Source organism: Gopherus evgoodei, chromosome 2 (assembly GCF_007399415.2).
Source record: "Gopherus evgoodei ecotype Sinaloan lineage chromosome 2, rGopEvg1_v1.p, whole genome shotgun sequence".
Lineage (NCBI taxonomy): Eukaryota > Metazoa > Chordata > Testudines > Testudinidae > Gopherus > Gopherus evgoodei.
In genome coordinates, this window is record NC_044323.1 from 256,939,323 (window position 1) to 256,952,429 (window position 13,107).

General features: G+C 42.5%; 1 protein-coding gene across 3 annotated transcripts in view; it reads right to left on the reverse strand.

Annotated features, from left to right (window-relative positions):
* The window catches only part of STK3 (serine/threonine kinase 3), a 287,562-nt gene that overhangs the window by 227,596 nt on the left and 46,859 nt on the right, over window positions 1-13,107 (reverse strand). The window lies entirely within an intron of this gene.

Genomic DNA, 13,107 nt, shown 5'->3' on the forward strand with positions numbered 1-13,107 from the left:
AAATACAGGGTCAATTGCTTAAAAGAAAGATGAATAAACAGTCTTATTCAAAAAGAATACAATTCAAAGCACTCCAGCAACTATAGACATGTAAATACCAAAGAAAGAAATCATATAACTCACTATTTGATCTCTTTGTCCTTACAACTTGGAAACAGAAGATTAGAAAACAGAAATCACTTCTCAAGCTGAGAGAAAAGCAGGCAGACAGACAAAGACTCAGACACAAACTTCCCTCCACCCAGAGTTGAAAAAAAATCCTGTTTCCTGATTGGTCCTCTGGTCAGGTGCTTCAGGTGAAAGAGACATTAACCCTTAGCTATCTGTTTATGACAGAAGTAAACCTACTTCAAATAGGAGCAGGAGTTCACCCATATAGATCACATTGCAAAATTGGGCCCTAAACATCACCTAATCAAAATAGGGGTTGAAATGTTGCCACAAGATTAGCTTTAAACTTTTTTCAATTTTTTTTATGTTTTCTTTATTTTATACATAGCAGAAGGAGAATTCTCTCTCTCTCTCCAATATAATCTATAATTAGATTATTAACTCTTAGAGAAAGGTGCTGCCTCAAAGAAAATGTCTTGGCAGTAGAGTTAATGTGGATTCTTACCAAGATTTAGCACAAACAACCCCCATCCTTCCCCCATTGTCCGCATGCCAAAACCTTTTACTCAGATTTGGAGGTGCTTTGAGCCTAAGATAGCAGACCAGCTGGGGATATGGGTTAGATTAGAACCTGGTCTCCACTTAAACTCAGACTAGAGCGTGGATGCAGGCTAAATCACTCAAGAGTTGATAGTCCTCTAATGCTTTCCCACAATTGCCTGGGAAAGAATCAGAGCATCTCACCACAGAGAACCATGGGATATGACCCCAAACACAAATAAGCAAGTAAAGAAATAGTGGATATGTGGATATGACTTTGCACTGGGGACACTCACACACGAACTAGACTACCCCAGGTGCTCAGATGTTGGTGCTTATCACTCAGATTAACTATTCAGTGAATCACAAAAATCACAGAAATGTAGGCTGGAAGGGACTTCAAGAAATCATCAGATCCAGCCCCCTGCACTGAAGCAGGATTGAGTAAACCTAGATCATCCCTGATGGGTTTTTGTCCAACCTGCTCTTAAAAACCTCCAATGACAGGAATTCCACAACATTCCTTGGAAGTCTATTCCAGTGCTTAACTGTCCATATAGTCAGAAAGATTTTCCTGATCTCTAACCTAAATTTCCCTTGCTGCAAATAAAGCCCAATATTTCTTGTCCTACCTCCAGTAGACGTGGAGAACAATTGACCACAGTCCTCTTTATAACAGCTCTTAACATATTTGAAGACTGCTATCAGGTCCTGCCATCTTGTTCTCAATATATTGAACATGCCCAGTTTCGTTTTTTTAAAACCTTTCCTCATAGGTCACATTTTCTAAATCTTTTATCATTTTGTTGCTCTCATCTGGACTCTCTCACCAACTTGTCCACATCTTTCCTATTGAACACCATACTCCAGCTGAGACACGCCCCCCCCCAAAGGTCAGTAGAGCGTGACAATTACTTCTTCTGTTGTACATACAACACTCCTATTAATACACCCCAGAATATTAGCCTTTTTTGCAAATGCATCACAATGTTGACTCACTTTCAGTTTGTGAGCCACTATAATCGAGGTTCTTTTCAGCAGTACGACCTAGCCAATTATTCTCCATTTTGTAGTTGTGCATTTGAGTTTTTCCTTCCTAAGCAGAAGATACTTCTTAACTCTGCATTTGTACAGCACATAATAGAATGTTACTCTGATCCGCATGAGAGCTTCTAAGTGCTACTTCAATATAAGTAATAAATTAACAATAATAAATTAAATGCTAGTTGAGGATGCTAAGCACTTCACAGGAGTGGCCCAGGATGAACTCTTCAACTCTAGGTACAGAGGAGAGGCCAAACAAATCCTTTTCAACTCTTGGGTGTATTAATAGGAGTGTTGTATGTATGACAGAAGACGTAATTGTCCCAGTATACTTGACGTTGGGGAGGCCTCAGCTGGAGTACTGTGTTGAGTAGGAAAGACGTGGACAAGTTAGAGAGAATCCAGATGACAGCAACAAAAATAATAAATGGTTTAGAAAATGTGACCTGTGAGGAAAGGTTTAAGAAGTGGAAATTAAATCCTACTAAGGAAAATAGAAAGGAGCAAAAACTCTAGCAAGTGAAGTGTAAAAATATAATTAGGGAGGCCAAAAAAGAATTTGAAGAACAGTTAGGCAAAGACTCAAAACAAAGAGCAAAAAATAATAATAATAATAATAATAAGTACATCAGACAGTAGGAAGCGTGGCTGAACAACCAGTGAGGCCACTGGATGATTGAGGTGCTAAAGGAGAACTCCCCAAGGAAGATAAGGCCATTGCAGAGAAACTAAATGAATTCCTTGCATCAGTCTTCATGGCTGAGGATGTGAGGGAGATTCCCAAACTTGGGCCCTCTTTTTAGGTGACAAATCTGAGGACTGTCCCAGATTGAGGTGTCATCAGGGGAGGTTTTAGAACAAACTGATAACTAAATAGTAATAAATCACCAGGACCAGATGGTATTCACCAAAGAGTTCTGAGGAACTCAATGTAAAACTGCAGAACTACTAACTGGTATGTAACCTATCATTTAAATCAGCTTTTGTACCAGATGACTGGCGAATAGCTAATGTGATGCCAATTTTTAAAAAGGCTCCAGAAGCAATCCAGCAATTACAGGCTGGTAAACCTAGCTTCAGTACCAGGCAAATTGGTTAAAAACTGCTGTAAAGAATGGACACCTAGATTAACACAATGTGTTGAGGAAGAGTCAACATGTTTTCTGTAAAGGAAAATCATGCCTCACCAATCTACTAGAATTCTTTGAGGGGGTCAACAAACGTTTGGGGAAAGGTGAGCTGGTGGATAGAGTGCACTTGGACTTTCAGAAAGTCTTTGACTAGGTTTCTCACTAAAGGGTTTTAAGCAAAGTAAGCTGTCCTGGCATAAAAAGAAAGGTCCTCTCATGGATCAGTAACTGGTTAAAAAATAGGAAACAAAGGGTAGTAATAAATGGTAAGTTTTCACAGTGGAAAAAGGTAAATAGTGGTGTCCCCAGGGGTCTGTACCAGAACCAGTCCTATTCAACATATTCATAAATGATCTGGAAAATGGGTGAACAGTGAGGTGGGAACATTTGCAAATGACTCATAGACTCATAGGTCAGAAGGGACCAATATGATCATCTAGTCTGACCTCCTGCACAAGGCAGGCCACAGAACCCTACCCATCCACTTTTATACAACCCCTAATCCAGGACTGAGTTATTGAAATCCTCAAAACTGGTTTGAAGACCTCAAACTGCAGAGAATCCACCAGCAAGCGACCCATGCCCCACGCTGCAGAGGAAGGCGAAAAACCTCCAGGGCCCCTGCCAATCTGCCCTGGAGGAAAATTCCTTCCCGACCCCAAATATGGCGATCAGCTAAACCCTGAGCATGTGGGCAAGACTCACCAGCCAGCACCCAAGAAGGAAATCTCTGCAGTAACTCAGTTCCCATCCCATCCAACATCTCCCCGCAGACCATTGAGCAGACCTATCTGGTGATAATCCAAGATCAATCGCCCAAATTAAACTATCCTATCATAACATCCCCTCCATATACTTATCAAGATTAGTCTTGAAGCCAGATAAGTCTTTTGCCCCCACTACTTCCCTCGGAAGGCTGTTCCAAAACTTCATTCCCCTAATGGTTAGAAACCTTCGTCTAATTTCAAGTCTAAACTTCCTAATATCCAGTTTGTACCCATTCGTCTTCGTGCCTACATTAGGACTAAACTTAAATAATTCCTCTCCCTCCCTAACGTTAACGCCCCTGATATATTTATATAGAGCAAGCATCTCCCCCGCAGCCTTCTTTTGGCCAGGCTAAACAAGCCAAGCTCATTGAGTCTCCTTTCATAAGGCAGGTTTTCCATTCCTCGGATCATCCTATTAGTCTGTCTCTGGACCTGTTCCAGTTTGAATTCATCCTTCTTGAACATGGGACACCAGAACTGCACACAATATTCCAGGTGGGGTCTCACCAGCGCCTTATATAACGGTACTAACACCTCCTTATCCCTGCTGGAAATACCTCACCTAATGCATCCTAAAATCACATTTGCTTTTTTAACAGCCGTATCACATTGGCGGCTCATAGTCATCCTGCTATCGACCAGTACCCCAAGGTCCTTCTCCTCCTCCGTCGCTTCCAACTGATGCGTCCCCAACGTATATCTAAAATTCTTATTATTAATCCCTAAGTGCATGACCTTGCACTTTTCACTACTGTATTTCATCCTATTACTCTTACTCCAGTTTACAAGGTGGTCCAGATCTTCCTGAATAGTATCCCTGTCCTTCTCTGTGTTAGCAATACCCCCCAACTTTGTGTCATCCGCAAACTTTATTAGCACATTCCCGCTCTTTGTGCCAAGGTCAGTAATAAAAAGGTTAAATAAGATCAGTCCCAAAACTGATCCTTGAGGGACTCCACTAGTAACCTCCTTCCAGCCTGACAGTTCACCCTTCAATACGACCCGCTGGAATCTCCCCTTTAACCAGTTCCTTATCCACCTTACAACTTTCATATTCATACCCCATCTTTTCCAATTTAACTAACAGTTCCCCATGCGGAACCGTGTCAAACGCCTTACTGAAATCGAGGGTAAATTAGATCTACCGCATTTCCTTTATCTAAGTATCCGTCACCTTCTCAAAGAAGGAGATCAGATTGGTTTGGCACGATCTACCTTTAGTAAATCCATGTTGCAATTCGTCCCAATTACCATTGACCTCTATGTCCTTGACTAATTTCTCCCTTAAAATTTTTTCCAAGACCTTACATACTACAGATGTCAAGCTAACAGGCCTATAACCTACCCGGATCACTTTTATTCCCTTTCTTAAAATAGGGACTACGTTAGCAATCCTCCAGTCGTACGGCACAACCCCCGAGTTTATCGATTGCTTAAAATTCTCGCTAACGGGCTCGCAGTTTCACACGCCAGTTCCTTTAATATCCTCGGATGAGATTGTCCGGGCCCTCCGATTTTGCCCCACCAAGCTGTTCAAGTTGGCCTCTACCTCAGTTGCGGTATATCCACCCTCCATTTCCACATTCCCACTTATCATCCCTCCATCATCGCTAAACTCCTCACTATCTTATTAAAAACTGAGGCAAAGTACTTATTTAGATATTGGGCCATGCCTAGGTTATCCTTAACGTCCATAGCTCCATCCTCAGTGTATAGTGGAACCCACTTCTTCTTTCTTTGTTTTCTTCTTATTTATGTGGCTGTACAACCTTTTATTATTGGTTTTGAGTCCCTCTGCAAGGTCCAGTTCAATGCGGCTTTTAGCCTTCCTCACTTATCCCTACATGTTCTGACCTCACCAAGGTAGCTTCCCTTGCTAATCCCACCTTTCTTCCACTCCCTGTAGCTTTCTGCTTTCTCCTAATCCCCTCCCTGAGTTGCTTGCTCATCCAGCTTGGCCTACAACTCTTGCCCATGGTTTTTTTCCCCTTTCTTGGGATGCAGGCTTCCGACAATTTCCGCAGCTGCGACTTAAAGTAATTCCAGGCCGCCTCTGCATTAAATCCACAAGTTCCTCCGTCCAATCCACTTCCCTAACTAATTTCCTTAACTCTTTAAATTAGCCCTCGAGAAGTCAAAAACCCTAATCCCAGATCTACATTCGTTATCCTTCCATCTAGTTTGAACTGAATCAGCTCATGATCACTCGAACCAAGGTTATCCCCTACCACCATTTCTTCTACGAGGTCCTCACTGCTCACCAAAACCAAATCTAAAATGGCATCCCCTCTCGTAGGTACTTCAACTACTTGATGAAGAAATCCATCCGCTATCACATCCAGAAAAATCTGACCCCTATTATTCTTGCAAGCACTCGTCCTTCAGTCTATATCCGGGAAGTTGAAGTCTCCCATAATCACACATTTCCCCTTTGTGTTTACTTCATTAAAGACATTAAAGAGGTCTCTATCCATATCCAAATCAGATCCCGGCGGTCTATAGCACACCCCAAGCACTATCTCAGGGGAAGCTCTAGTTGCTTTTTTTACCCAGTGTGATTTTTGCCCAGACAGACTCTGTCTTATCCATTCCATCGCTTTTTATTTCATTACAGTTAATTTCATCATTGATGTACAAGGCTACTCCACCACCTTTGCCTTTCTTCGTGTCTTTCTAAACAGCACATAGCCTTCAATACCCGTACTCCAGTCATGAGTACTATTCCACCAGGTTTCTGTTATCCCTATAATATCCGGTTTCACTTCCTGCACCAGTAGCTCCAGTTCCTCCATCTTGTTACCTAGGGCTCCTCGCATTAGTGTACAGACATTTTAATTTTTGGCATTTCGCGTCAATGACATTCTTTCCCCCGTCGTGCACAGACCTTCTACCAATAGCATCACGCGTTAATCAGGTTTCTACTCCACTATTCCTCTTGGATCATTCTTTGGTCCGCAAGGATATCCCTCTCAAGTTGTTTACTTCCCTCTCCAGGTTATATTCCGGCGTGGAGATCTCCTGAACATCTCCCAACCATCTCCCCCAACTTCCTAGTTAAAGCTCTCTTGATGAGGTCGGCGAGCCTCCATCCTAAAATTCTATTTCCTTCCTTACTTAGATGAAGTCCATCCTGAGCGAACAGTTGTCTATTCATAAACGCTTCCCAATGACCGTACATCCCAAAGCCCTCCTTGTAACACCAATGCCTGAGCCATCTGTTGATCGCCATAATCTTGTCACTCCTTCGTCGCTCTGCCCTAGGAACTGGCAGAATCCCACTGAAGATCACCTGAGCCTCGTCTTCCCAGTCTGGCATAATCCTCCTTGATACAGTCCAGCGAGTAACTAGCCGTATCATTCGTTCCCACATGAAGGACAATCAACGGATTCTTTCCCGCTCCCGCTAGGATCCTATTCAGCCTCAGGTCCACATCCTGTATCTTAGCCCCTGGCAGACAGCACACCCTTCTGTTCTCCCGATCAGGTCTAGTTACAGGCCTGTCTATTCTTCTCAGTAAAGAGTCTCCAATCACGTAGACTTGCCTTTTCCTGGCGACAGTGTGATTCTCCGGTCTATCCCCCACACCAGCTTGCCGCAAGTCCTCTCGATTTTGTACTCGCCCTTATAATCCTCCTAGGGCTCATACTTGGTGCCGCCTCCATTGACTCCTCCCCTCCTTCTGCAGGACTAGCTGCTCGTCTCTTTTCCTTGCCCTCTCTCCTTCAGCAGCCTGCTGTGCTCCATCTTCATTTTCCAACTCAGCAAACCTGTTCCTGAGTTCTATTTCTCCATCGCTGGCCCGTCTTTTCCTCCGCCTGGTTCTCCTATCACATGCTTCACACCATCCACTGTCCTCACCAGCAGCCCCTCCTCAGAGTTCTTTGGTCCTGCTTCTATCTGCTCGTCTGAGCTTATCCCCTGTGCCTCATCATGTCTGTGTTCCATCATCTGCTCAAACCCCCTTCTAAACTCAGCCAGAGTTTCCAACTGCATCTCCAGTCCTCTTATCTTTTCTTCCAGCAGCTCTATCAGGCGGCACTTCATGCAGACAAAACTCCTTTCAGGTGCCCCCTCCAGGACCATGTACATGCCACAGCTACCGCATCCGGTCATCCTCAGCATGTCCCTACCTGCTGCCTCTGCCTCCATCATACCGTTCCACCTCTGTGCCTGGCAGTCCACGCCTCACGCCGTACCACAGGCCACCAACGAGCACTGGACCCCTGCCCCTTCCCTTGTCTGACTTCCTGGTTTCTCTGCCTTGGTCTCCCCTGTGACCTCCCCCTGGAAACTCCCACTGGAACTCCCCTGTTAGCAGCTCTGTTGGCTGGCTCCTGTGCCGCTGCAGCTGTCTGTGCCGCTGCCTGAGTGCCTGGCTCCTTATATAGGACCCCTAATCAGGTAAGCCCCGCCCCCAACTTAAGATAGTTAAGTCAAAAGCAGACTGCAAAGAGTTACAAACAGATCTCACAAAACTGGGTGATGGGGCAACAAAATAGCCAATAAAATTCAATGTTGATCAATGTTAAGTAATGCACATTGGAAAACATAATCCCAACTCTACATATAAAATGATGAGGTCTATATCAACTGTTACCACTCAAGAAATAGATCTTGGAGTCATTGTGGATAGTTCTCTGAAAACATCCACTGAATGTGCAGCGGCAGTCAAAAAAGCTAACAGAATGTTGGGAATCATTAGGAAAGGGATAGATAAGAACACAGAAAATATCTATTGCCTCTCTATAAATCCATGATATGCCGACATCTTGAATACTACATGCAGAGCTGGTCGTTCCATCTCAAAAAGGACATGGAATTGAAAAGGGTACAGAAAAAGACAACAAAAATGACTGGGGTATGGAACAGCTGCCATATGAGGAGAGATTAATAAGGACTGGGACTTTTCAGCTTGGAAAAGAAATGACTAAGGGGGGATATGATAGAGGTCTATAAAATCATGACTATGGTGGAGACATGTAAATAATGAAGTCTTATTTACTCCATCTCATAAACACAAGAACTAAGAGATCACCAAATGAAATGAATAGGCAGCAGGTTTAAAACAAACAAAAGGAAGTATTTCTTCACACAACGCACAGTCGGCCTGTGAAACTCTTTGCCAGAGGATGTTGTGAAGGTCAAGATTATAACAGGCTTCAAAAAAGAACTAGATAAATTCATAAAGGATAGGTCCATCAATGACTATGAGCCAGGGTGGGCAGGGATGCAAAACCATGCTCTAAAGTGCCCCTTGCCTCTGTTTTCCAGAAGCTGAGAATGGGCGACACGGGATGGATCACTTGATGATTACCTGTTCGTGCATTCTCTCTGAAGCACCTGTCATTGGCCCCTGTCAGCGGACAGGATACTAGATTAGATTGGACCATTGGTCTGACCCAGTATGGCCATTCTTATGTTCTTATGTAGCACTCTCTGTTAATTTGCATTTTCAAATACTCTGCTGAGATGATAGAGGACAAAGACAGATTTGGCTCAGAAGGCCAAAATTAATTACCATGAAGAGGAAAAAAGATAAAGGTCTATCTATGCATTCCTTAAATCCTACAAGCGAACTGGCCAGATGCTGGCCTTCCACAATTAAGGAATGAATTTCACTACAGACAATGAACATGATGGTCACACATGAAGCCCCATTTTCCCCCCCTTTTATAAGGTGTTAAAGTTGGTCAAAATTGCTGATCAATAAAGTTAAGTGTCAAAACTGTTTCCAGTCTAACTTCCTAATTTTCAAAACTTAACGTTTAAAAGTTTTTAAACAAAATCAAGTTCCTGACTTACCAAAATATATCTAAATTTATAGTACAGTAATAACTAAAAAAAAAATAGCTACTTTTATAGTTCAAATTTCCCATGTGCTTATTCCACAGAAACTGGTGCACAGGATAGTTTTGACAAAATCTGGTGAGAATATCTGATCACAAATTTTAAAAATGTTTAATTGCCAAGTGACTGATTGTGCCTTACCAATGCCAGCAGAGAGGACAGTCACCATCAGACCAGATGATGCACAGCAGAATAGACCAGTCAGTCACTTTCTCTTACCAGAAGGAAGATAAACCACCTTAGCTGTACAGTATAAGAAGGCTATCAAGATCTCACACCTAAGCACTAATGAACTAGCAGAGTCCTAATTTGGGTTGAGCTCAAGAGAATGCCATGTTTTCTTAATTCTCAAACTCCCACATATGAAATTTCTCCAAAGTCTACAATTAGCAATATCAAGGCTGAGCTACTGCTCATTAGCACTTCCTAATGGCAGCAACTATCAGTTTCACACTGCTGACAGTACACAGTTTCTGGGCAAGAGAAGAAAAAGATAAAACAAAAATGGATAAAACAGATGGGTCTGTACACAGAGAGAAAAAAAAAAATACATGCAGCATACTGGGGCAGAGAAAACCACCTGACCCCACCCTTCCCATCATTCTTATGGCTTGTCTACACAATGAGTTATTCGGGAACAGATATTCCTGAATAGCGCAAGGTGAGAACACTATCTTGTTCCTATTTAGTTTAAATCACTGGGTTAACTAAACAGAAATAAGGCCCTCTTATCCCAGAATAAGAGTCTCCACCCATGGAGCCACTCAGGAATAGCTGTTGCTGAATAACTTCAGTTCAGAAAGCAACCCACATCCCCTGCTTTCCCCTCCCCACCCCATTGTCTTTCTCGCCCCCTCCCAATTGCAGCGATGTGTCTTTCAGAGTGTCAACATTTTAAATTGACATTGGGAGTACTATTATATTGGAACGTGTTCAAGGCTGCCATCAGCTGATTCTTTGATCTGTTGATAATTACAGAGGTGTTGAACATTATGAGCCTGTTCACCAAAAGCAAAGAATCTGTGTGTTCTTCATATGCCCCCCTTCAGGTTTTTCAATTTTCACCATAAACAATAGGGTTCTGCTAACTGATAACTAGAATGTTCCTGACATTTTGGAATTGATCGGATGTGTCATTCGAAAGTTATCACATTATATCCAAACAGAAAAAAATTCCATCATGGTGAGTGTAATCCCTCACACTCAGCCAAAAACCTGCTTTAAATGTCCTTCAAATATAGAATTACTTTGCTGTTTGCCAAATGCTTTCTATTAGCAAGTAATAAATTGTCCAATATGCAACATGATCTGCATTAAAATATATCATGTTACTAGAGCTGTTGTATCACTGTATGGTGGAATAGCAGGAATCTTAATTTAGCTGGCCCTTTATTTCAACAATAAGACCATTTGCATTTTAATCAGAACAATTATTACTATGGGAAGATCATGGTACTACGACAACTATGGCTTTCCTTGAAGCCACAGCCTATTAATGACTGGTGCTCTATCCTGCAAAGCGCTATTAGGCTATGAGAGTCAGGGGTGTGAAAAAAAAAATACACTCTTGACTGACAAACTATGCCAGCAAAACTCATGTAGCTATACTGGCAAAATCATTCCTTTCGCTAGTATAAGCTGCCTCTTCACCAGGGGGCTCTGCCGGTCTACCTATACCAGTCTAGCAGCATCAGTCAACCCTTTATAGTGTAGACTGGCCCTACAAAGCATAGTCAATACTAAGATATTGCTTTTTCATGAAGAGGGTCAGCTCCCCATACTACTAGCCTCCACAATCATCATGGGTTTTAAACAATCTTCTTTATTTCACTCACTAAACACCAGGTAGCCCTTTCTTTTTTCTTTTTTTTTTTTATGTTGAAAAAGGGCATTACATGATTGCATTAAAAGTCAACAATTGTGTTACACATTTTGAAGAATTACACTCCATTTTTTTCATATTGTGTGGAAAATTGTCTCCTCATATTCAATTAGGGTAGTACAAAAGAGAATAACCAGGAGAAATGGGATGAAAATTAAAGAAATAAAAAACTGTGTATGAATGGTCAAGACAAAACTTCCTGAGTAGGAAACCTAGTAAAATCCATTGCTTGGGACTTTTAAAAGTGGACAGGACAAGACATCTTTTAAAAATAACACATTGTCAGGATCCAGTAATGGCAAAGGGACATACTAGATGACCCAGGTCTTTCCCATTTCTACAGTTTATCATCAATCATTTACATAGAAATATAAATTGTTCACATGCGCTTTCAAGAAGGCAACCAACATCGACAAATGACATGTCCTTGCCCCCCAAAGTAAAAATAATGTAGTACAAACACACAGTGGATACAGCCATTTTCATTTGGCTGCTTAATAAACCAGGTGGACTACTCAGGTAACCTGACAGATTACAAAAACCCAAAATTATCCCTCTCAATTACTCTTGATGATGACAATAGGGATATAGAAGCTCTTCTAACAATTATTTTCAGGTGAATAGTACGAATATATCTTTTGTATGTGCCATATTCCAGGAAGAGCCCCTTCAGTTTTTAATCAGGATTATGGAATAAATGAAAAAAAACACCTAGAAAGAATCTATCTATCTTAGCGCATACTGGAACACAATTTGGATAATTATTCTTAAAATTGTGTAAGCTGTTCATGCAACTGGCATATATTCAAAAAGTAATGGAGTATGTGAATGCAACATGCTCCCAGAAACCTGAGGGCTTGTCTACATTTACAGTGCTGCAGCTGCGCCGCTCTGGTGCTTACTGAAGATGCTACATACACTAACGAAAGAGGTTCTCCCATCGTTATAGGTACTCCACCTTCCCAAGAGGCAGCAGCTAGGTTGCCAGGAGAAGCCCCTCTATTGACACAGCGCTGTCTACACTGGGGATTAAGTAGGTATAAAACTGCCGTCACTCGCAGGGGCGGCTCTAGGTATTTGCTGCCCCAAGCACGGCAGGCAGGCTGCCTTCAGCGGCTTGCCTGTGGGAGGTCCCCAGTTCCCCAGATTCGGCAGCACGCCTGCGGGAGGTCCACCGAAGCAACGGGACCAGCGGGCCTGCCGCAGGCATGCCACCAAAGGCAACCTGCCTGCCGCCCTCGCGGCGACCAGCAGAGCGTCCCCCGTGGCTTGCCACCCCAGGCATGCGCTTGGCGTGCTGGTGCCTGGAGCCTCCCCTGGTCACTCAGGGGTGTGGAAAATCCACATCCATGAGCGATGCAATTATACTGACATACGTTGGTAATGTAGACACTACAAGAAAGAGGAATGCTCTATTTAGGAACCAGTGCGTGCTTCATACTTACCCTTTTCCCTGCACACACACAAAACTGTAAAGAAATTAAGTTAAGCAACAGCAATTTTTTACAGTTGCTGTTTTGAAAGAGTACAGGATATATCCGCTACCTCTTTTTCCTATTTTTATTATATATCAAGATCAATCATTTCACAAGAGAGTGAAATGATTCCACAGAAAGGGGGTAGGGGATGCGGGAGGGAAACAGTTGTAATTAGCAAGCTCATCTTCTTAAGGGTTAGTGTTCACAACAAATTTAAATTATTAAATATATAGAAAAACTTCGCAGCTTGAGGTTCAATCCAGTCTTATAAATTCTGGGTATGGAGCTTACTCTTCTCAGTTAC